This window comes from Crocuta crocuta, unplaced genomic scaffold, assembly GCF_008692635.1.
Source record: "Crocuta crocuta isolate KB4526 unplaced genomic scaffold, BGI_CrCroc_1.0 scaffold113, whole genome shotgun sequence".
Classification (NCBI taxonomy): domain Eukaryota; kingdom Metazoa; phylum Chordata; class Mammalia; order Carnivora; family Hyaenidae; genus Crocuta; species Crocuta crocuta.
In genome coordinates, this window is record NW_027530368.1 from 12,156,731 (window position 1) to 12,182,977 (window position 26,247).

The 26,247-nt window shown below is 38.3% G+C and overlaps 1 long non-coding RNA gene across 1 annotated transcript in view; it reads left to right on the forward strand.

Moving 5' to 3' along the window:
• Positions 1-22,306, forward strand: part of LOC144233379 (uncharacterized) — a 70,053-nt gene extending 47,747 nt beyond the window's left edge. The window contains exon 3 of the long non-coding RNA XR_013335660.1: positions 22,200-22,306. This is a non-coding gene — a long non-coding RNA (uncharacterized LOC144233379). The remainder of the gene's footprint in view (positions 1-22,199) is intronic.
• The last annotated feature ends 3,941 nt before the right edge of the window (positions 22,307-26,247 follow it).

Below are 26,247 nucleotides of genomic sequence, written 5' to 3' on the forward strand. Positions count from 1 at the left end.
TTCCTCAGGTCCCAAAGGTGTTCATGCGCTCATGAAGGCTCTAATGTAGAGGTTTCTGTCTGCCAATGTGAGGACTGTAGGTCTGGTGTGACCCCTCAGCTTGTGACTGGATGGGGCTGGTGTCCTCCTGTGCTGTTTGTACAAGTAAACATGAGGCAGGATCTGTCAAAAAAATTAATATGGTGAGGGGCGCCTGGGTGGCTTAGTCGGTTAGGCGTCCGACTTTCGCTTAGGTCATGATCTCGCGGTTCGTGGGTTTGAGCCACACGTCGGGCTCTGTGCTGACTGCCAGCTCAGAGCCTGGAGCCTGTTTCAGAGTCTGTGTCTCTCTCTCTCTCTGACCCTCCCCTGCTCATGCTGTCTCTCTCTCTCTCTCCTAGAAATAAATAAAACATTAAAAAAAAAATTAATATGGTGAACAGTCAGAAGTGAGGAAGAAATAATGAGTTCATAGATTTCCATTTGAAAGAACCCAGGTAGAAATTTAGAAATACAAAGTTAATTTTTTTTTCTTACCTAGTAATAAAAGGTGAATTGAGAACAGACTGTATTTTAGACACACTGTTCATTATTTCACTGTACCTTTACATGCTATGAGATCACCTTCATCATCGTTTTACACAGAGAAGAATCAAAGCTTTTAGAAGTTAAGGTAACTTGCCCAAGGTGACCAGTAAGTGAACAGTTTAGGATTGAATTTAGGTCACCCATCTCCAGATTAAAAACCATGCAGAATGTAATCATTTATCTAAGGTCATCACCATGTACAGTTTCAATGGATACATTTTATATAAATTATACCCAGTAAAGTGAATGTTTTTAAAAAATGCAGAATGAATGTGATGTTTTTATGGTAAAGAAACAACATTATGGGGGCACCTAGATGCCTCGGTTGGTTAACATCTGTATTTGGCTCAGGTCATGATCTCACAATTCGTGAGTTCGAGCCCAGTGTCGGGCTCTGTGCTAACAGCTCAGAGCCTGGAGCCTGCTTTGGATTCTATGTCTCCCTCACTCTCTGCCCCTCCCCTACTCACACTCTGTTTCTCTCTCTTTCTCCCAAAAATAAACATTAAAAAATAAAAGAAACAACGTTATGATGATTTCATATATGACAGTTTCAGAGGAAAAAGAGATGAGGTAAGATATATATATAATTAACATATACACTGAAAGATTGATGATACCATAGTCAAGGATTACTCATTTAGTTGACCTTCCTAAACTTAAGAAACACATTTATAGAAATATCAGCCAGGATGCTACTGCTGGTAAGGGGCATGTAAGTCTGTTGTGGAAATCAATCAAGCAAATTTTCCCACAAAATTGGAAAAGACATCTGAAGTATGTGATATCAAATCTGTCTAACAAAAATATGTTCCAAGTACAAGACATTGAAAAGTTAGCTTTCTCTCACAATAAAGAAATAAACTTTAAAAAAAGGCGGGGGGGCTCCTGAGAGGCTCAGTTGGTTAGGTATCAGACTCTTGATTTCAGTCAGGTCATGATCTCACGGTTCAGAGCCTCACTGGGGGTTCTGTGCTAGTGGTGTGGAGCCTGCTTGGGAATCTCTCTCTCCCTCACTCTCTGCCCGTCCCCCACTCATGCTGTCTTTGTCTCTCTCAAAATAAATAAACCTAAAAAAAAGTTAGATACTTTTGCTGGTCATATGGATTAAAGTCACATTTCCTGTGTACAAAAATGTTTCATATTAAGCATTGTGATTATAAGCTGTGCAGTAGAATTTACACATTTTTTTATTTTCAGTTAAAACTTACTTGAACAGTTTGTCAAAACAAACAAGGCACAAAATTGCTTTTGTGTTTAAAGGCTGTGTTGGAGTGTTTAAAGAGAATATATTGACTCTTTTTTCATTGTATGTTCCATTTTGAAGTTTCACCAATTTCAGAAACATTTTGAATTTAAAGCTTTAATTAAAGTTTACAAATCAAGTATTTTGTGAATTGGGTATTCTGAGCAATTATGGTGTTCACACACAATTATGGAGCACAAAATAGCTCAGTTCCTTCCAAAAGTGATAAAACTGGCTTCTAAGGATGCTTAAACTGCTAGTGACTATTCCCACCCAATACAGATATTTAACAGCCCCAATAATGGCAAACTTCACAAGGCCTCAGAACAAGATGTGATCAATGAGATCTCACTGTTAGGAATTCTGCACAGCCTTAAGTTTTCCAAGAGAATATTTTCTTCATTGTCCATTTTGAAAACAGTGACCTATCTTGAGTAAAAAAGAAAACAATGGTGAGAGAAAGCATGAGTCTTAAGGCATTTTTATCAGGATGCATATTTAGCACCCTTTGTGAAATGCAGGAGGAAACTGACCCAGCGCTTCCACCAGGAGAGTGTGTGAGTTTGAGTATAACAATAGAAAATCATCACTCTTGTTAAATTGATATGACCAGGATGGATGATTGGGGAATAGCACAGAGCCTGAGATCTCTGTGTGGAGCACACCCAGCCTTCCTGACAGTTGTTACTCTTTTTACTATTTTACTTCTTTGACATCTGTTTAATATTAGTACAGCTTAATGGCAATGAAAGCAGCTGTGTCTTCTTAGACATGCATAAGCCTATAATTGATAAACTACTAAAAATGCTTTCACTCTAACTAATTTCTAGTATAGTTTTCTTAATTTACTCATAGAATTTTTAATTATTAATTCCAGAAATATACAACTTACTAGAAACTGAACAGGTGGCAGCAACTTAAATACATGGATGTGTTATCCATAATAAATGCACATTTGTTTCCCTGACCAGCAGCATATCACCTTGAGTTCCTATATCTGCGTGATAAAAATTGAAATACAGTTTCCAAACTATACTTCAAATTCTTAAGCTACTTTTTAGCAAGGTATATTAAGAATCTTGCAGCACCTGGGTGGCTCAGTTGGTTAAGCATCTGTCATCAGTTCAGGTCATGATCTCACGGTTCATGAGTTCGAGCCCCACATGGGGCTCCTTGCTAATAGCTCAGAGCCTGGAGCCTGCTTCGGACTCTGTGTCTCCCTCTCTCTCTGCCCCTCCCCTGCTCATACTCTGTCTCTCTCTTAAAAATAAATAAACATTGAAAAAATTTTTTAAAAAGAAGAAGAATCTTTAGGGGTGTCTGTGAGGCTCAGTTGGTTAAGCATCAGACTCTTGATCTTGGTTCAGGTCATGATCTCACAGTTCATGGGATCAAGCCCCAAGTTGGGCTCTCCACTAACAGTGTGGAGCTTGCTTGGGATTCTCTGTCTCTCTGTCTGTCTGTCTCTCTCGCTGCCCCTCTCTCACTGGCTCTTCTTTCTCCAAATAAACATTAAATACATAAATAAATTTTAAAAAACATTATAAATTAAAAATGTAATTTATGGAAATTAAAAAATGTGGTTCAAATTCATGTAATCTTATAGAGTATCATCCTAAGTTTGTAAAAATACATATATAGACATAGAAATAGGATGAGAATAAACCACATAAGAANTTATCTTTTAATTTTTTTTCATACTCCTCATAATGAACTTTTTTTTATAGTCAGGAAAATAATAAATGCTACTTTTTAAAAAATGATTAGAGGACTTAATGAACACTCTTGGTTCATAACTGATAGAATAAATTAAAAGTGTTTATACATGGTAAATAACCCAGAAATAACCCCCAATGTCTACTTTATTTTATTTATTTATTTATTTATTTATTTATTTATTCATTCATTCATTCATTCATTCATTTTTTAATGTTNGGCGCCCCAAACAATGTCTACTTTAGAAATCAACCAGTCTCACATTGCCTGTTCCCTTCATTCATTAAAAAAAAAATTTTTTTTAAACATTTATTCATTTTTGAGAGACAGGACAGTGTGAGCGAGGGAGGGGCAAAGAGAGGGAGACACAGAATCCGAAACTGACTCCTGGCTCTTAGCTCTCAGCACAGAGCCCCATGCAGGGCTCAAATCCACAATTCATGAGATCACGACCTGAACCCAAGTCATATGCCTAACCTACTGAGCCACCCAGGTACCTCCCCGCTTCCTTCATTCTTATCCTCATCTAGTTATTATAAAAATGTTTCCTCTGGTTGAAAGCCTATTCCCACCAAAGTACAATCGTATGAAATGAATTAAGTACAAAAGCTTATACCTACATGAATTTTTTTTAATGTTTTATTTATTTCTAGGAGAGAGAGAGAGACAGCATGAGCAGGGGAGGGTCAGAGAGAGAGGGAGTCACAGACTCTGAAACAGGCTCCAGGCTCCGAGCTGGCAGTCAGCACAGAGCCCGACGCGGGAACCCATGAACCGCGAGATCATTACCCAAGCGAAAGTCGGACGCTTAACCGACTAAGCACCCAGGCGCCCCAGCTTATACCTACATAAACCTAAAGTGCTAACTTGAAAAAAGATTAATAATGCATGCTCCCAAACAAATGCGATGTATCATGACATGTTTCCTTCTTTCTCAAAATCACCAAGCCCTGTGCTGAATATGGCAGAAGTGCCATAACTGAGTGTTTTTTCTATTAAAATACTCATATACACTGACTTTTAAACATGTCGTAGGAAAATGTCTTGAAGGCTACTTCAGGGCATTTTTGTCAGTATTTTCAGATTGTTCTATAATGTGCACACATAGCCTTTTGTGGGGAAAAAAAAAAGCTACCCAGAGCTGTCAGAATTAGTCTCTTTGAGACCTTCCTAACTTGCAATTAGGAAAACAAATGGGCAATTATACTATGGAGTTTTGACAGACTAAATAATATAGCTTTATATTTGGTATCTGCCCAGAACTTGGGAAGAAGAAATAATTCCTTTGCACTTATCTATGAAGCAATTTAGGAAATCCTCTTGGAAAACTCAGTTGTGCAACAACTATTTGAAGAGATTAAATTAACATCTTCCATTGGTAGTTGTTTCAGTAGACTCATACATTGATGAATGACTTTAAACAAGATAGGTACTTCAACAGAAAATTAAACAAACACAAAATACCACAGGGAAACAGACAAGTTTCCTAAAAGAACAGCATCAAGTTGATAACTATAGTGTTTAAATAAAAACACCTGGGACATTTTTGCATGTTAGAGCTTTTAGAGATGGAACATTACCAGTGGGCTGGTAACAAGGCCCATTTTACAAAGTATATTTGCACAGAATTTGACATAAACTAGATGTTCAGTATCTTCTTATAAAAATTTATTTTAATTCAAACCTATGCCATAGAAAATGGTTCCTAAGTTTAATTTACAAATTAAGTTTGATTATTCACTGAACAAAACATATGGTGCTAAGTTTTTTCCCTAAATTTGAACATCTGGAGGAAAGTTTTCAATCAATTTGAGTATGCACCTAACAAAATGAAATAAAGCCATTAAGATCAAGGCGCTATGAGGAGCGCCTGGGTGGCTCAGTTAGTTAAGCGTTGGACTTTGGCTTAGGTTATGATCTTATGGTTTGTGAGTTCCAGCTCCACATTGGGCTCTCTACTGTCAGCATGGAACTGCTTCAGATCCTCTCTCCCCAACCCCCCACCCCTGCCCCTCCCCTGCACACATGCATTCTCTCTCTCAAAAATAAATGAAAACGTAACAACAACAACAACAACAAAAACGATCAAGGCAATAGGACACACTAAAAAACACTTTGAACACTGGAATCTACTCCCAACATTGCAGCTAACTAGCTTGTAAACTTGTTCATTTGCTACTATAGTAAAGTAAGATGATTAAACAGATCATCTCCAAAGATTTCTTCATTTTTAAACAGTTTGTAATTTGAAAACAAACATAGCAAGATTCCAACAGGTAGAGAGGCACCTGGGTGGCTCAGTCAGTTGAGGGTTTGATGTCAGCCCCGTTATGATCTCATGGTTTGTGGGTTCAAGCCCCACTTTGGGTTTTGCGCTAACAGCATAGAGCCTGCTATTGGATTCTTTGACTCTCTCTCTCTCCTCTGCTCCTGTGCTCGCTCGCTCGCTCGCTCTCAAAAATAAATACACTTAAAAAAAAAAATCTAAAATATAGGGAGAAGGTAGATTAATTAGAGACCTTGGGGCCCAAGGCACAACTGAGGGGTAAGTCTTCTGCATTGTCTTCCTGCCTCATATAAACTAGACTTTGATCTATAGAAACTAGCAACTAGCACAAATTAAAGGAAAACCCCAGGGCTACCCAGCTGTCTCAGTGGGTAAAGCATGCAACTCTTGATTTGGGGGGTCCTTAAGTCAAGCCCCATGTTGGGTATAGAGATTATTTAAAAAAAAGGAAAAAAAAAGGAAAGCCCCCCAAAAGCTTTCTTTCTTTAGCCAAAGGACCTGAAAAAGGGCAGCCTAGCAAGACAGACCTTTAGGGAACAAGAGTTCTGTTCCAGCCAAACTCCAGCCAAACATGATAGTAAAACACTGTCGTCCCAACCCCACCCATATCAGTAAAGGCCAAGTGGAGAGCTCAGACTTCTACTTTCGCCAGGCTCACCCTACTTTGCCAGGCTTAATGAAGTGGCTTACCCCTGTTCCTACACCACCACCACCAGTGTGGAATCAGAGGAAGCCTAGTGGAGAGTCAGGACTTTTATAACTGCTAGTAGTAATGAGGCCAGAGGTCAATCACTCCACTTCTGTGTTGTCAGTGGAGTCCTCATGAGGAGTAGTAAGGTCCTCCTACCCTCTGTACCAAGGAGGTATCAGTGAGGCCTAATAAAGAGCTGGAATTCATATCTCCCTCTATATATAATGAAAAGCACCCCCCCTCAAGTGCCAACACAGGCTGAGTAGAGACTGAGAGATCCAGTACCCAAACTCTTCTACACCCCCCAAATGGCAATAATGAAGTGGCCACTCCCCTACCCCCACTCCCACCCTTCTGCTGGAGCAGTTTCAGAGGAAGCCAGCTAAAACATAAGGTTTAAATGAGATCCAGATGGTCTCCTTTGAAACGCAAAAGTTTTTAATTTTGATGAAGTCAAATTTATCTATTTTTTCTTTTGTTGCTCATGCTTTTGGTGTCATATCTAAGAATCTTTTGCCAAATCTCACATCACGATTTTCCCCTGTTTTCTTGAAAAAGTTTTACAGTTTTACCTCCTACATTTAGGTCTTTGATCCATTGTGAGCTAATTTTTGTGGATGGGGTAAGATAAGAGTCCAACTTCATTTTTTTGCCTGTGGCTATCTAGTTGTCTCATCATTTGTTGAAAAGAACATTCTTCCCCATTGAGTAGTCTTGGCACTCTTGTCAAAAGTCAATTAACCATATATGTGTGATTTATTTCGGGACTGTCAATTCTATTCTATTGATCTGTATGTCCCTTCTTGTGCCAATACCACATTGTCTTTAAAAAAAATTTTTTTTAATGTTTATTTTACTTTTGTGAGAGACAGAGCATGAGCAAGGGAGGGGCAGAGAGAGGGAGACACAGAATCAGAAGCAGGCTCCAGACTGAGCTTGCAGCACAGAGCCCAATGCAGGGCTCAAACTCACGAACCGCAGGGCTCAAACTCACGAACTGTGAGATCATGACCTGAGTTGAAGTCAGACACTTAACCAACTGAGCCACCCAGATGCCCCAATACCACATCGTCTTGACTACTGTCACTTTGTAGTAAGTTTTGAAATTAGGAAGTGTGACTTTTCCAACTTTGTTCTACTTTTTCTTTTCTTTTTTTTTTTTTAATTTTTTTATTTCTAGGGGAGAGAGAGAGAGAGAGACAGCGTGAGCAGGGGAGGGTCAGAGAGAGAGGGAGATACAGACTCTGAAATAGGCTCCAGGCTCTGAGCTGGCAGTCAGCACAGAGCCCCATGCAGGGCTCGAACCCACTAACCGCAAGATCATGACCTAAGTGAAAGTCGGACGCTTAACCGACTAAGCCACCCAGGCGCCCCGTTCTACTTTTTCAAGATTACTTAGGTTATTCTGGGTCCCTTGCAATTCCATATGAATTTTAGAATCAGCTTGTGTTTTTTTTTTAATGTTCACTTATTTATTTGAGAGAGAGCAAGAGAGCAGAGGAGGGGCTGTGACCTTGAGCTGTCAGCACAGAGCCTGATCTGGAGCTTGAACCCACTAGCTGTGAGATCATGACCTCAGCTGAAATCCAGAGTCTATTGCTTAACCCACTGAGCCACCCAGGTGTCCCTAGAACCAGCTAGTAAATTTTTACAAAGAAATCAGTGGGGATTCTGATAGGGATTGAGTTGAATCTTAGGTCAATTTCAAGAGTATTGCATCTTAACAGTGTTGAGTCTTCTGATCCAGGAACATGCATTTTTCCATTTCCTTAGATTTCCTTTTATTTTTTTCACCACTGCTTTATAGTTTTCAAAATAGAAGTTTTGACCTTCTTTTGTTAAATCTCTTCCTATTTTATTATTTTTGATGCTGTTGGTAACAGGATTGTTTTCTTAATTTCATTTTGAATTATTCAATGAAATTATATAAAACTTCAGTTAATTTCTGTGTAACAATCTTGTGTCCTGTAACCTTTTGAAATTCTGTTCTAGTTTTAACAGTTTTTTAATGAAGTCCGTAGGATTTTTCTATATATAAGATCATGCCATCTATGAATAGAGTTTTAGTTTTTCCTTTCCAATTTGGATGCATTTTATTTCTTCTATGTATGTATGTGTTTTTAATTCTGTTTATTTATTTAAAGTAATCTGTGCACCTAATGTGGTGCTCAAACTCATGACCCTGAGATCCAGAGTCACATGTTCTTCCAACTGAGCCAGAATTAAAAATTAAGACACCCCAGTTTAGTCAATAGTTTATTTTAATGTTTATTTATTTTGAGATAGAGAGAATGCACATGTGTGCACACGTGTATGAGCAGAGGGGCCAGGGAGAGAGGGAGAGAGAGAATCCCAAGCAGGCTTTGTGCTGTCAGCACAGAGCTGCACACGGGGCTCAATCCCACAAACCATGAAATCATGACCTGAGATGAAAATAAGAGTGAGATGCTTTACTGACTCAGCCACTGAGGGGCCCTAGTTATTTTATTTTATTTTTTTTGTGTTAACTAATTGCCCTGGCCAGAATCTCTAGTACAATTTTGAATAGAAGTGGTCAGAGTGGAAACTTTTGTCTCATTTCTGATCATAGAGGAAAAGCACCCGGTCTTTCACCATTAAGTGTGATATTAGCTGGGTTTTTGGAAGATGTCCTTTATCAAACTGAGGAAGTTCTCTTCTATTCCTACTTTGATGACTGTTTTTCGGAGATTTTTTTGTTTTTGTTTTGTACAACATGAAAGGGTGTTGGATTGTGTCAAATGCTTTTTCTATATCTGTTGAAATTGCCTTAGTCTGCTTGGGCTGCCATAACAAATTACCATAGATTGAGTGGCATTAACAAAAGAAAAAAATTTTTTAATGTTTATTTATTTTTGAGACCGGGAGAGAGACAGAACATGAGTGGGCAAGGTGCAGAGAGAGAGAGAAGGAGACACAGAATCCAAAGCAGGTTTCAGGTTCTGAGCAGTCAGCACAGAACCCGATGTGGGGCTCCAACACACAAACTGTGATATCATGACCTGAGCCAAAGTCAGACACCCAACTGACTGAGCCACCCAGACACCCCAACAAAATAAAATTTTTTTTTTAATAGTTTATTGTCAAATTAGTTTCCACATAACACTCAGTGCTCATCCCCACAAGTGTCCTCCTCCATGCCCATCCCCCCCTCCCCCCACATCCATCAGTCCTCAGTTTTTGTCAGCATTCAAGAGTCTCTCATGGTTTGCTTCTCTCCCTTTCCCCCACCATTTCCGCCCTTCTTCTCCCCCTTGTTCCTCCGTCAAGTTCCTCCTAATCCTCCTATACGTGCAAACATATGATATTTGTCCTTCTCTGCCTGACTTATTTCGCTCAGCATAACACCCTCAAGGTCCATCCATGTTGCTACACATGGCCAGATTTCATTGTTTCTCATTGCCATGTAGTATTCCATGGTATAGATAAACCACATCTTCTTGATCCATTCATCTGTTGATGGACACTTAGGCTCTTTCCATGTTTTAGCTAAACAAAATAAAATTTTTAATCTTAGATCTCGAGGCAGGCAGGGAATCTAAGGTCAGGGTGTCAGCAAGATAAGTTCTGGTGAGAGCTCTCTTCCTGGCTTGCCTTCTTGCTGTATCCTCACATTGGTGAGACAGAGAGACCAATTCTCTGGTGTTTCTTCTTATAAGGGCACTAATCTCATCATGAAGGCCCCATCCTCATGATCTCATTTAAACCACATTACCTCCTAAAGCCCCCATCTCCAAATACCATCACACTGGGGGTTAGCCCTTCAACATGTAAATTTGGGGGAGACTCAATTCAGTTCATAGCAGAGATGATTATGTGATTTTTGTTTTTTTATTTTATTGAAATGATGTATTAGTTGCTTTTCAGATGTTGAACCAACATTATATTTCTAGGATAAATCCCATTTGGTCACAGTATATAATTCTTCCTATATGTTATTGAATTTTCTTTGCTACTATTTTGTTGAGGATTTTTGCATCTATATTAATATGAGATATTGGTCTATAATTTTCTTTTCTTGTGATGTCTTTGTCTGGTTTTCATATAAGGGTAATACTGGCCTTCATAAGGTGAGTTGAGAAGTACTCCCTCTTATGTTTTTTGAAAGAGTTTGTGAAGAATTGGTATTAATTGTTCTTTGAATGTTTAGTAGAATTCAATGGTAAAACCATTTACTTCTGGATTTTCTTTTAATTGTTGTCTTATTAATAAATCCCCTTCACCTATTCACTCATCCTCCCACCTGCCTCCCCTCTGGTAACCACCAGTTTGTTCTCTATAATTAAGAGTCTGGGGTTTTTGTTTTTGTTTTTTTGTCTCTTTTTTATTTTGTTACTTAAATTCCACATATGAGTGAAGTTTTATAGTATTTGTCTTTCTCTGACTGACTTACTTCATTTAACATTATACCCTCTTGATCTACTGTTGTTGCAAATGGCAAGATGCCGTTCTTTTTTTATAGCTGCGTAATATTTTATGTGTGTGTGTTCTTTATCCATTCATCTATTGATGGACATTTGGGTTGCTTTCATAATTTGGTGATTGTAAATAATGCTACAGTATACATAGGGATACAGGTATCTTTTCAAATTTTCATGTTCTTTGGGTGAATACCCAGTAATGGAATTACTGGATCATATGGCGTTTCTATTTTCAATTTTTTTAAGTTTAATTATTTATTTTGAGAAGGACAGAGGCAGAGAGAAAGGGAGAGAATCTCAAGCAGCCTTCACTCAGAGTGGAGACCAATGTGGGGCTCAATCTCACGACCATGAAATCATGACCCAAGCCAATATCAAGAGTTTGATATTGATTGACTTGTATCAATCAATCAATTGTAGACTTGTGGCTTGATAGACTGAGCCACCCAGGCACCCCTATTTTCAGTATTTTAAGGAAGCTTCATACAATTTACCACAGTGACTGCACCAGTTTTCATTCTCACCAACAAAGCACGAGAGTTTTCTTTTCTCTACATCCTCACCAACACTTGTTTCTTGTGTTTTATTTTAGCCATTCTAACAGGTGAGAGGTGATATCTCATTGTGGTTTTGATTTGCATTTCCTTGATGATGAGTGATGCTGGGCATCTTTTCATGTGTCTCTCACCCATTTTTTCTTTGTAGAAATGTCTGTTCATGTCTTCTGTTCATTTTTAAATTGGATTGTTTTTTAGTAATGAGTAGTGTAACTACTTTATTTATTTTGGATACTAACCCTTTATTGGATATATCATTTGCAAGTATCTTCTCCCATTCAGTAGGTTGTCTTTTAGTTTTGTTGGTTATTTCCTTCACTGTGCAGAAGCTTTTTATTTTGATATAGTCCCAATAATTTATTTTTGCTTTTATTTCTCTTCAGGAGACATATTTAGGAACATGTTGTTATGACCAATATCAGAGATTACTACCTGTACTCTCTTCTAGGATTTTTATGGTTTCAGATCTCACATTTAGGTCTTTAATCTGTTTTGAGTTTATTTTTATGTATCCTGTAAGAAAGTGGTCCAGCTTTATTTTTTTGCATGTTGCTGTCCGGTTTTCCCATCACCATTTATTGAAGACATTATCTTTTTTCTATCACATATTCTTGCCTCCTTTGTCATAGATTAATTGATTATATAATTGTGGGTTTATTTCTGGACTCTCTATTCCATTCCCTTGAACTTTGTGTCTACTTTTATGCCTGTACCGTAGTGTTGTGATTGCCACAGCTTTGTGGTTTATCTTGAAACCTTGGATTGTAATACCTCCAGTTTTGTTTTTCTTTCTCAAGATTGCTTTGGCTATTTTGTAGTTTCATACAAATCTTAGGATTATTTTTTCTAGTTATGTGAAAAATGTTGTTGGTATTTTAATAGGGCTTGCATTAAATCTGTAGATTCCTTTAGGTGGTATGGACATTTTAACAATATTTGTTCTCCCAATCCATGAGCATGGAATATATTTCCATATGTTTGTGTCATCTTCAATTTCTTTGATTTTTAAGTTTCAGAGTACAGGTCTTTCACCTCCTTGATTAAGCTTATTCCTAGGTATTTTATTATTTTTGGTGCAATTATAAATGGGATTACTTTCTTATTCTCTTTGTGATGCTTCATTATTACTATATAGAAATGCAACAGATTGAATTCATTTATCAGTTCTAGTAGTTTTCAGTGGAGTCTTTATAGCTTTCAAGGTATAATATTATGTCATCTGCAAATAGTGAAAGTTTTAGTTCTTCCTTACACATTTGGATGCTTTTTATTTCTTTTTCCTGTCTGATTGCTGTGGCTAGGACTTCCAGTACTATGCTGAATAAAAGCGGTAAGAGTGGACATCCATATCTTGTTCCTCAGCATAGGGGAAAGGTTTCAGTTTTTCACCATTGAGTACAATGTTAGCTGTGAGTTTTTCATATATATCCTTTATAATGATGAGGCATGTTCCCTCTAAATCTGCTTTCTTGAGAGATCTTATCATGAATGAATGTTGTGTTTTGTCAAATGCTTTTTCTGCATCTATTGATCATGTGGTTTTTATCTTTTCTCTTGATATATCACACTGATTTATTTATGACTATTGAATCACCCTTGCATCCCAGGAATAAATCCCACTTGATTGTGATGAATGATTTTTTTTAACACATTGTTGAATTTAGTTTGCTACTATTTTATTGAGGATTTTTTCATCTATGTTCATCAAAGACATTAGCCTGTAGTTTTCTTTTTTTGTAGTGTCTTTATCTGGTTTTGGTATCAGGGAAATTCTGGGCTCATAAAATGTATTTAGACGCTTTCCTTCCTTTTCTATTTTTTGGAATAGTTTGAGAAGAATATATATTAACTTTTCTTTAAATCTTTGGTAGAATTTACCTGTGAAGGTCCTGGACTTTTGTTTGTTGGGATTTTTTTGATTACTGATTCAGTTTCATTACTAGTAATCAGTTTGTTCAAATTTCCAATTTCTTTCTGATTTGGTTTTGGAAGATTGTATGTGTCTAGGAATTCATCCAGTTTCTTCTAGATTGTCCAATTTGTTGGAATATAATTTTTCATAATATTCTCTTATAAGACATTGTATTTCTGTGGTTTCAATTATTTTTCCTCCTTTCTCCCCCATCTTTTTCTGTTTTTCTTTTTAGTTTATTTATTTATTTTGAAAGAGAGAGAGCACACCTGTGTGTGTGCATGTAAAGGGGGGAAGAACAGAGAGAGAATTCCAAGCAGGCTCCACACTGACACTGAGCTAGATCTTATGACCCTGAGATCATGACATGAGCTGAAATCAAGAGTCCACTTAATTGACTGAGTTGCCCAGCTGCCCCACCCCCACCTTTTTTTCTAACCTATTTTTCCAGCAGGCATCCCTGTACACTGTGTTGCATACTGTCTTTCATGCTATTTTTACACACCAAGCATATTCATCTCTTAGAGCCTTTATATCTTCTGTTCCCTCTGTCCAGAAGACCCTCCCTCTAGATATCTGCAAAGTTTCCCTTTGCTTTCAGGTCTCTGATAGAATGTGATGACTACCCTATCAACTTAGTCATTCTCTAGCTCCCTGACTGTTTCTACATAGCACTTACCAACACCATTATATATCTATTTGCTTATCATCTGCCTCCTTTATTAGATTGTAAGTTCCATGAGGGCAGGGATTTTGTTCACTACCAAATCCCCAGAGCCTATGACAGTATTTGGAACATACAAGATGCTCAATAAATATTTGGTAAATGAATGAATTAAGATAATAGATAAAATGGAGCACTAGATTTTTCATAGAGGCTACCAAGCAGAAAGAAAGAAGTGAGAAGAACATGAAGGAAAAATCATACCAGTATGCATCTAATATGCTCAAAATGAGCAGACTACTGCCTGAGTATCAAAGGTCTTGTTCCTGCCCTAAAATTCAGGAGTTGACAAGATAATAGCCTGATAATATCTATGACAGAAGTATGACCAATGTACAGAAGTAATAAAATTTTGTAAGACAATGGAAGTATCTGTGTTTATATTTTTGGCAAATATTTCTATGGAAGTAGAAATGGAGAGGTATGAGGAGAAAGCTTATTTTTGGTTTATATAATATTTAAGAGAATTTGGTGTGATGGTTATGGCCATGGTTTGACATAAACTTTGGTCACATTTTCCGAGTAGTTTTGATTCCTTACTAAAGATTGTGAAAGCAAGTTTGGCTGATTTAACTAAAGTGATGCCACCTTCCTAAGATAGCAGTAAGCCACCTGCTTCATACCAGCATCATCTACTTTTAGACTACTTTCTAGGCAGGTGGATTGTATTAAGGCCCACTGTGGGTGATTCTTATATTTAGTATATTTATGACTGCTTCTGATACCACATTCCAGCATAGAACTATTGGAATACTTTACAACCTTAATATTTGATGTCCAGTCAAGCAGTAAATGTCATAGAACCTGTGTCTGAAAGATCCAGAGCCAGGATCTAGCCCAGTTAGGGCTATAATTGAGTCAGATAGTTCAGCAGCAGCTCTGTTTAGAAAGGGAAGTAATTTGACCCTCCCCTTATATTATTTATCTCTCCTAACCTTCAGCAGTTCATTAATGATAAGGTAATGTATAAACTCCTCCAATATTGGGCTTGTTTGTACCTATAGCACCTATGTTTGGTGGAATTCAGTAGTGAAGCCATCTGGGTCTGGACTTTTTTTTGTAGGTAGTTTTTATTACTAATTCAATCTATTCACTTGTAGATCTATTGAAATTGTCTATTTCTTCTTGAGTTAGTTTTGGTAGTTTGTGTCTAGGAATTTGTATATTTCACCTAAGTTATCTAATTTGTTTGCATACAGTTGTTCTTCCTCATAGTATTCTTCCTCCTCACTTATGGCTAAACTGAAATAAATATTCCAAATAATGGCCCATGGCTTCCTGCCCTTTCATTTTTTTGTACTTGGAATGCACTCAACTTAATCTCTACCTATTAAAATATGTTAGATATCTACTGGGACCAAAACATTCTTCAGAGTTCTCTAGGGAATGCATGAACAATAGTTATAATAAGGTTTTGGCTTTGGAATAGATAGCTGTCAACAATGTCAAGTGCTGCAGAGAGGTCAAAGAGGCCAAGTAATGGCACTTAGATTTAACAATCTTGAAGTCAGTGTCAATTTTCAACAGAACAATTCCAGGACAATGGTGGAAGCAGATAAGAAGAAAATAATGAGTAAGTAGAACAATACGTGAGCTCCAAGAAGTAGGGAATTTTATCCCTTTTATTTACTAATGTTCCTCATCCTGTAGACCATGCCTGATTTATTGAAAGCTCTCCCTAAATACTAGTTAAATAAGTGAATTAATTAATATGTTGATAAGTGGTGGTAAAAAAGAAAAAAGTAGAGGCAATGGGAGTAATAAAGGAGAGACTAGAATAATGATGCAGTTGAATAAAGGAGCAAGTTGAATATGCTTTTAGGTGGAGGACTCTCATGGAAAACTGGAAATCAAAGATGTAAAAAAAAAAAAAGTAAAATAGTTGGGGTGCCTGGCTACCTCAGTCAGTAGAGCATGCAACTATTGATCTTGGGGTTGTGAGTACGAACCCCACCTTGGTGCTAGAATTTACTTAAAGAAAAAGAAGCAAAATAGTGAAAACTGATGCAACATTATCATTAGAACAACAAGGTCACAGATTGGAATATGAAGAGGCAAGTTGAGTAGGAAGAGGCAAGTCCCACTTAATGTATAAAATGGACTCAGTTGAAACTCTTTGCAAAAAAAAAAAATATTCCTCATTTTGGGTTCCATATTTCCATTAACTGTATGAAAATCCACTCAAGCACGCAAGCTAGAGACTCCAGTTTTCTTTAACACTTTCTTCTCTTTCATCTTCTTCAGCCCTTATACGTGCTTTTCATCATCTCAGTTCCACCTCGGTAATGCTCCATTTCCACTCCCATCTTCCATCCACACTGGCCCTATCCTAAGTAAGCCATTCAACATTTTCTTGCTTGGAATATGATAATGATTTTCTGACTGTCCTCTGAATTCAGAACCTTTAAGCTCTCAGTCCTTTCTTTATAATGCCATCAGGACAACGCAGATATGATTATACCATTTTCCTCTTCTAAAGAGCAGCAACAGACCATTCCTATCTATTATATTTCTTCATTTATTGAGTGCTTTGCATATGGTATATGCTGGGATATACTGGTGAGTTATAATAAAGGGGGCATTTCAAATTAGGGGCAAAGAAGTGAAATGACCACAACAAAATGTATGACACTTAAGAATGAAAAGTTATTTTTCTCCTATGAGATCGGCAAAGGTGAAACAGAATTAAAATACTCAGTGTTGGTAAATATGTAGGAAAGCAAGCAACCTTATTTACTATTGGTGGAAGTTAGTAGATAGAAACTTTTAAGAGGGCAATTTAGCATTACTTGTTAAAATTTTGATATTATCAATTTAACCTAACAATAGTTATCTCCAGAGTTGTGGGATTATCAAAGACTTCTCCACTTCTTTACACTTCTCACAGTATTATTCACTACTCCTCATAGTATTTAAGTATTTATAATGTATATTTATATTTTTCCATTAAAAAAAATAAGTAAAGCACAAACATGGAAAAGAAAATCTTTCTTTAATGGATTCACCTTTGTTAGGTCAACATTCAAGGCTGTTCAAAATGAGTCCTTAACACAGGTCCAGCCCCATCTTCTACCATTCCCATTTTTTACCCAGGACTGTCCCAGGTGGTGCTTTTCACTCTTCTGGCCTCTGATGTCCCTCTAACTGGAATGCCTTCCTCCCCTTATCTATTAATCAAAACAGTACTCATCTTCACAGAACAACTCCGGAGCCACTTTCCTTTCTCTGTGAAGCTTGTGCTCCCATCTGGTTTAAATTGCTCCTCCTTGGTGCTGAGGGGGTAGTTTGTTTACACCTCTAACAGCACAGCTTGGCTTGCCTTGTTGTTACTTGTGACTGGTATCTGCCTTGCCATCTTTTATTCTCTACTTTATTTGCCGTTTCTGTGAAATAAATGTTAATTTCAAAATATTACTCAAATTCCTGTATATTCTATACATAAATCCACACTTAAATTATACAGTCTTTGGCGATGCACATCTCAGCCATGTGGGTAATTTCCTTCAAGTTGCAAAATGCTACTTTGTATTAATTTGTATTTGAAGAGAGTGCAGGAATTAATTAAACATGTCTATAGATGCCTGGTGTTTATTCACTGACAATGAGCCGGAATTATTACCTCACTTTAAGCCTTTCTCTAGTGATTTGTTGACAGAGAGTTGTGCTAAATAGCTGAATTGTTGTCATGACCCTTTGCCTAGATCTTTTCAAAACAGTCATTAGACTTGCGTTTTACATAACAAACACACACACTCACAATCTCATAACACAGACACAGACTGAAAACAATTCTTAGAATTTTAAGCTTGAGCTGCATTAAGTTTGGACTTATAATCGACATAGCCCATAATTTGGTAACTCAGGAACAATTAAATCTGACCACTTGTGAGTGCTGAAGTGTCTGTGGTTGCCAAACTGTGAAAAGTGTAAAATGAACTAATAACCTTCCGTGAACTTGATCAATAGGGTTCCTTTCAGTAAATCAAAGAATTAACTACTTTTTGCTTTTTGGTGACTACACAGTCACAGGTCCCCAAGTGGGAGTTGCTCTTAAAGCAAAAGTAGCAGCCCTATTATCATTTGTAAATTTCCACTAACAAGCCAGCCTGGCAGTGTCTGTTCTCTGTGCAGGCTGTGACCTTTCTAACAGCATAGTATTCGTCATTGTTTTGTTTAGGAGCATCTATATATGCCATGGAAGTTCTGGGGAAAGAGTTTCAAAAACAGAAAACTGAAACTAAGAAGGAAATCAAAAGCAAAAAGCCAGAAATGACTTCTTTAGCCCTTTCTTTATGATCTCGGGACTTGAGGGACCTTGAAAGATTGATTTCCTCTCACTCAAGTTTCTTATAAAATTAGCTTTGGCTCATACATTTGTAACACAGTAGTTAATTTTACAAGATAAGCAGTACAGGGGAAATGTATCTGAGGGGAAAATCAAGTGCTGGAAGCTCAAGAGAACACTTATAAGGTCACAGAACGAAGCTGGTAAATAAAGTGGTCCTACTATAGACCTGCAAATAGCAAAGGGTCTGCTTTGGGTTAATTTCAGTGTATCTTTCATCACATTTCACTTTTCTTCTCAGTCAGTCTTAAATATAAGTGGGCCTACTCAAACCTGTTCTGTGAGAGTCTTTTGAATTACTCAGTTGAAGAGCAATCATGATTTAAGTTGTGAAATTTGAATTTTGTTTTAGTATCCACTTCGCTGTAATGGTCCCAGAGATTGTACTGGCCACAGTAATGAGTGTATTAACCAGGAATTCATGTTCACAGTTATTTATGCCATTTCTGGAAACTAAATGTGCTTTTGGATAAGCACCATTGGCTATCTGATCTGGAAGGAATATTACAGTCTTTTAATTCAATCCTCTTACTTTATAGAAGGAGTCTCTAAGGCTCAGAAAGGTTCCCAAAAGATGAAGCAGTTTGCTTAGGAGCAGGGCTTGAATTAGAACCTGGTGTCTCAGCAAATCTAGATTCCTAATCTAGAGCTCTTTATACTCACAGTGAGTAAACGCCAGAATAGTTTCTCACTTATACAGTCAGAGAAAGTCTCTATGAATTAATTAATCTTTTTATTTGGATATGTTAATCTTTTAAAACATGCAGAAGATTCATTTCAATATATGTCAGCACTGGGAAAATGCTCACAAATGAACTGCCTAAAGAAACATCCTAAGAGGGGCGCCTGGGTGGCTCAGTCAGTTAAGCGTCCGACTTTAGCCCAGGTCATGATCTCACAGTTTGTGGGTTCGAGCCCCGCGTTGGGCTCTGTGCTGACAGCTAGCTCAGAGCCTGGAGCCTACTTCACATGCTGTGTCTCCCTCTCTCTGACCCTTCCCTGCTCATGTTCTCTCTCAGAAATTTGAAAAACAAACAAACAAACAAACAAAAAACATCCTAAGAGATGCCTCTGGGGCACCTGGGTGGCTCAGTCAGGTAATCTGTCCACTTCAGCTCAGGTCATGATCTTGTTGTTCGTGTGTTTGAGCCCAGCATTGGGCTCTGTGCTGACAGCTTGGAGCCTGGAACCTGCTTTGTGCGTCTCCCTTTCTCTCTGCCCCTCCCCAGCTTGCAATCTGTCTCTGTCTCTCTCTCTCAAAAATAAATAAACATAGGGCCTCCTGGGTGGCTCAGTTGGTTAAGCTTCCAACTTGGGCTCAGGTCATGATCTCACGATTCGTGAGTTCAAGTCCCACATCAGGCTATGGGCTGAGCTCGGAGCCTGGAGCCTGCTTCCTATTCTATGTCTCCTTCCCTCTTTGCCCGTCCCTTGCTTACACTCTGTCTCTCTCTCTCTCTCTCTTAAAAATAAATAAACCTTAAAGAAATTTAAATCAAATAAATAAATAAATACATAAACATTTAAAAAAAGAGAGAGAAAGATGCCTTCTAAGTTAGATGGGATTGGCCTGTAATACTGCCCAATAATCCACAAATTATGAATTTTCAAGAGAACATTAACTGGGACGATTATATTTCCACCTAATTATCAAAATGCTGTGTTGATTAACTTCATCCAAATTCCCTTCAAGTCAGTCATATCACTGAAGTTCCTCTCTGTTATACTCCAACTGGATGCAGCAGTTCACAGGCAAGTTCTGAGGGGTACAGAATTCCTGAGAAACACACAAGGCTACTTATCCTGGCTGCATCTTCATTTATTTATTTATTTTTAATTTACATCCAAGTTAGCATATAGTGCAACAATGATTTCAAAAGATTCTTTAATGCTCCTTACCCACATAGCCCATCCCCCCTCCTGTAACCCCTTCAGCAACCCTCTGTTTGTTCTCTGTATTTAAGACTCTTTTATGTTTTGTACCCCTCAGTGCTTTTATATTATTTTTACATCCCATCCCTTATGTTTATCTGTTTTGTATCTTAAATTCCTCTTAGGAGTGAAGTCATGTGATATTTCTCTTTCTCTGACTAATTTCGTTTAGCATAATACCATCCACATAGTTGCAAATGGCAAGATTTCATTCTTTCTGATTGCCAAGTAATATTCCATTGTATATATATACTACATCTTCTTTATCCATTTATCCATCGATGGACATTGGGGCTTTTTCCATACTTTGGCTGTTGTTAATAGTGCTACTATAAACATTGGAGTGCATGTGCCCTTCAAAACAGCACACCTGTATCCCTTGGATAAATACCTAGTAGTACAATTGCTGGGTCATAGGGTAGTTCTATTTTTAATTTTTTGAGGAACCTCCATGCTATTTTCCAGAGTGGCTATACCAGTTTGCATTCCCACAAGCAGTGCAAAAGAGATCCTCTTTCTTCACATCTTGCTGAAGAGACTGTCTTTATTCCGTTGGATAGTCTTTCCTGCTTTGCCAAAGATTTGTTGGCCATATGTTTGTGGGTCCATTTCTGGGTTCTCTATTCTGTTCCATTGATCTGAGTGTCTTTTTTTGTGCCGTATCCTTACCTCATTTTAATACTTTTCCCTAACACATGGATTTGGCATTTCCCAAGTGTGTCCCTTAAAATGTTAACTTAAATTTGAAAAAAATGGTTCAGGGACCCCTGGGTGGCTCAGTTGGTTAAGCGCCCAACTCTTGGTTTCGGCTCAGGTCTTGATCTCATGATTTGTAGGTTTGAACCTTGCATTGGGCACTGTGCTGACAGTTCAGAGCCTGCTTGGGATTCTGTCTCTCTCCTTCTCTGCACCTCCCCTGCTTGCTCTCTCTTAAAATAAATAAATAAACATTTAAAAAGAAAAAAGAAAGAGTGCCTGGGTGTCTTGGTAAGTTAAGCGAACAACTTTGGCTGTGGTCATGATCTCGAGGTTCATGGGTTGGTGCCCTGTGTCAGGCTGGAGCCTGCTTTGGATTGTCTCCCTCTCTCTCTGCCCCTCCCCCACTCACACTCTGTCTCTCTCTCTCTCTCTCTCTCTGAAAAATAAATGTTAAAAACTTACAGAAATATAATTAACCTAGTTTCTTTTATTATGCTAATATGATGTATTCATTCTAAAAATATTTATTCAGTACCTATGATGTGTCAGGTACTGTTTTAGGTGCTTAGGATATAGGAGTGAAGGAAAAGGACACCAATCTCTGCCTTCATGAAGCTCACAGACAATATGATGTATATAGACTTTTTTGCTGTTGAATTAATTCTTAAGTTAGTGCTCGTTTAAGAATTAATTCTTAGGGAGCACCTTGGTGGCTCAGTTTGTTAAGCATCCAACTTTTTGATTTAGGGTCAGGTCATGATCTCATTGTTCATGAGTTCAAGCCCTGTGTTGGGGTCTCTACTGGGCATGAAACCTACTTAAAGAAATAAAAAGAAAAAAGAATTCATTCTTAAGTTAAATTCCCAGAAATGAGACAATCAGTTGCATAATTAATAATTTGCAGTAATGATAAGTGCTATGAAAGAAAAACCTGAAGTGGTTTAGGAGGATCTAATAGGATAATTTATTAGGGACTTATTATCTTGCGGAGGGTTGCTTCCTTCAATAAGAGTTTGAATCTGGCTGTGGGTAAAGAGAATTTGGTATTTAAAAGCCCTCTTGATGTTTCTGGTCCCTTCCACAGCTCTCCCTTTCCTCTGCAAGAACCCTCCACCACACCCTGGAGCTCCATTCCTGGGCAGGGCAAAACCCCAGCACAGCCACCTCCTGTGACCTCAGGACTTTCTTCATACTGCCAGGTATTCTAGATGAGCAACAAATAACAATTGGGCCAAGTGACAGAAATTTAAGCAAGAGAGAGTGACTCAACGCTCTCACTATTAAAGACTGACATTTCCTTTTAAACTTGACATCCAAGCAAACTTTTTTTGAAATGTAAGAAACATTCACCTTTGTGTCAAAAACCATGGAAGTGCTCATACCCTTTGATTCAGCAATCCCACTCCTGGGAATTTCACTTGAGAATTAATTCAACAGAAGAATAAAACTACATATACCAACCTGGTCATTGTAATGTTAGGGTAATAATAATGAGGGGGAAAACAAACAATCTAAATATTCTGCAGCTGGGAAGCTGCTAGATTTTGGTATATTAACTTGTGGCCATTCTGTGAATGGTGGAAAAAAAGTAATGGCAAAATTATATGCTAAGAAATACAAGCTACATAAAAATAGATATATAAAACATAGACAGCAAGGTAAAATGGAAGAGTGGAATTGATCTGCTGGGGTAGTAGGACAACAAGCTAGAAACCCAACATGAACTGGCTTATGCAAACAGGGGAAAATTCATCGAGTCAAATAACCAAACCTTAGGTAGAGTAGGGGTGGCACTGGCCTCAGGGATGTCTTGAGAAAGGAACATGAATTGTCAATGGGACTTTGTATACCTCTCTTTCCGTTTCTCTGTACAGGGAAGCCTTTTTTCTCTCAACCCCGCTTCTTCCCAGGATGGGATCCTTATCTTTCCACAATAAGTTTCAATCACTCTAAACTCACACTCATATCTTCCAACTAGAATGAGTTTAAGAGCAATTTAAGAAGTACAGTTTAAGAACAGTTCTGGGAATGAGTTGTGATTGGCCTGGCCTCAATCATATGCCCATCCCTGGACCAGTAATGGCCAAGTTATCATGATTGGTACCCACCTATCAACCTACCATATGATCAAGGAATCTGGGTCATTTAAGAAGACAGTCACTTCTTTTAGAAGTCTGTGTCTGGAAAAAGAAGAAAGCTGTATCCTCAAAGGAGAGAGGTGCTAATCTCAATGGAAATTGATTTGCCTGTTGTTCAATATATTTTATTTTATTTTTTATTTTTTTAAGTGTTTATTTCTGAGAGAGAGAGAGAGAGAGACAAAAGAAGGGGAAGGGCAGAGAGAGGGAGACAGAGAATCCGAAGCAGGCTTCAGACTCTGAGCTGTCAGCATAGAGCCCAACACAGGAGTTGAACTCAAGAGCTGTGAGATCGTGACCTGAACCAAAGTCAGATGCTCAAGTAACTGAGCCATTCAGACACCCTAATTTAACATTTTAGGAAGATATCATATTCTCTTAGTACTATTCCAAATAGCAAGTTGTGATTTCCTGATGCAGCTTGTTTTATTTATTTATTTATTTATTTATTTATTCATTCATTCGTTTATTTTATTTTATTTATTTATTTTTATTTTTTTATTTCTGAGAGAAAGAGAGACAGCGTGAGCAGGGAAGAGTCAGAGAAAGAGGGAGACACAGAATCCAAAGCAGTCTCCAGGCTCTGAGCTAGCTGTCAGCACAGAGCCTGCCATGGGGCTGAAACCCACGAACCGTGAGATCATGACCTGAGCCAAAGTCAGATGCTCAACTGACTGAGCCACCCAGAAGCCCCAACAGCTTCTTTTATTATAAGGCCACATGGTACAGCCGAAGGAGTACTACAGTGAACACCAGGAAAATGGATTCTCCTAGCTCTACCATGAATAATCTGTGTGTTCTTAGACTAGTCCTTAAACTTCAGAATGGTGTCATCTCCATGAGGGCAGGGATCAAGCCTGTGTGAAATGGAGATTTACATTTTGAAACAACCTCTGAGGCTTGGGTTGGGCAGAGGAAGAAGCTGAACTATAATATGGTTGCAACAAAGGCCTCTCTAATAGTCACGGGGAGCCCTGGACTTAGGACCATCTTTCAGAGTTGTCACAAATTTCACCAAGTGGGCCTACTATATATCCCCATTATAGATTAGAAGTGCATGGTCCTCAGAGAGGGACCTTAAGCTTGGGTGAGGCAGTTTTCTGAGGCTTAGGCAACCCCTGAAGAAGGATTCAGCTGAGAACTGATCGCAGCTGATACTCCCAGCAGCTGGAAGAACGAGTGCCTTGGTCCTGAAAGAACATATCTGAGCATCACACTATGGCATCTGTGACAATCAATATAATCATAGCACCAATAGTATAATGCCTCCACAGGGTAGGTGCTGATTAATTATTTGTTAAATGAATAAATTATGTAAAAAAAAAAAGGTGTGGAATTAGATAATCCCTCCTGGAAATATTGTATATATCTATTTGTCTCCTAGAGGGTGTGTGGAAAGGGTACTTAATCAAAATCCTCACAATTTTTGTTATTGTTCTTTTTAAACAAAGGAGTGGAAATAGAACTAGGAGAAGAATGTTTACTAAAATTAGTGTTGACTGACCTGTTTGGCTAGAGAGAATAAAGTATTCTTTGTGACTGAGTTAGTAGTAGAAAGCATTAAGGAAGCAATTACTATAGATACTACATAGAGTCACACCGTGCTGTCCAATATAGTAGCTGCTAGCCACAGGAGTCTCTTTCATTTAAACCAATTGATATTAAATAAAATAGGGCATTCACATTCAAACGTCCCCTCTCTATAAGAGAGCTTTCCTACCTTTCTTCCTTTCTAATCTTATACTCTAATAAGCTTTTGCCTGCTTCTCAAATAACAAAAAAAGAAAGAAATTAACTAAAATATAAAATTCATCTTCCCAATCACACATCTCACATATCAAGTGCTCAGGAGCCATATATGACTATCGGCTATCACATTAAACATGCAGAATGTTTCCGTCATTACAGAAAGTTCTGCTGAACTGCACTCAGTTCTACACTGAGTAGTTGTGTTCTTTACCTCCATTAAGTTAAAATCGAATTTACTCTCATGAATTCTGCTGCTCGTTATAGTGATTGCTGGAACTGGAGGCAAAACTTTGAAGGGCTTGGTTGCGTGAAAAGGATTGCCCTGTGTCCACGTTTCCTCCTGGAAATACAAGGAGCACAGGACAGTATTAAAATGGAGTATTATCGTTTCATGCAGTTCCTGCCCTCTGCATCATCTGGATATAACTGGAACTAAAGGCCCAAGGCTTCTGGACTGTGCTCTGCCCCTGGCTCCCCATAGCAAGGGAGACATGACAGCTCCTTCAAGCCTCAAACTGTCCAGATTTAGACATTCAGCAACCAGATCTGTGTTGTTTTTAAAATGCCTCCTAGGGGCACCTGGGTGGCTTAGTTGGTCACGCATACCCACTTCTTCTTAGTTAAGTGTCCAACTCTTGATCTCGGCTCAGGTCATAATCTCACAGTTTGTAGGCTTGACCCCACGTTGAGCTCCCCCCTCCACCCCTCACAGAGTAGGATTCTCTCTCTCCTTCTCTTTCTGCCCTTCTCCTGCTCACACTCTCAACAAACAAATAAGTAAATAACTTTAAAATGCCTCCTAGAATCTAGGCATTAGTTCTGACTCTGATATGTTGAAGCCCTGAGAAAATGTTGTCCCTTTCTTCTCTATTAATTTTTTGACCTGTTATAGTATAGAAAATTTTGCAACATATTCAAAAGAGGCAGGTTTATATAATAAATTCCCAAGTACCCTTCCAGCAGTCTTAATAGTTATCAACCTGGGGCACCTGGCTGGCTCAGTTGGTAGAGCAGAGCCCGTGACTCTTGGTCTTGGGGTTCTGAGTTTGAGCGCCTTGTTGAGACTAGAGTTTACTTAAAAAGATGAATAAGTAAATGGGGCACCTGGGTGGTTCAGTTGGTTGAGCATCTGACTCTTGGTTTCAGCTTAGGTCATGATCCCAGGGTCATGGAATCAAGCCCTATATGCTCAGTGTGGAGCCTGCTTAAGATTCTCTCTCTGTCTTCCTCTACCCTTCTCCCCTG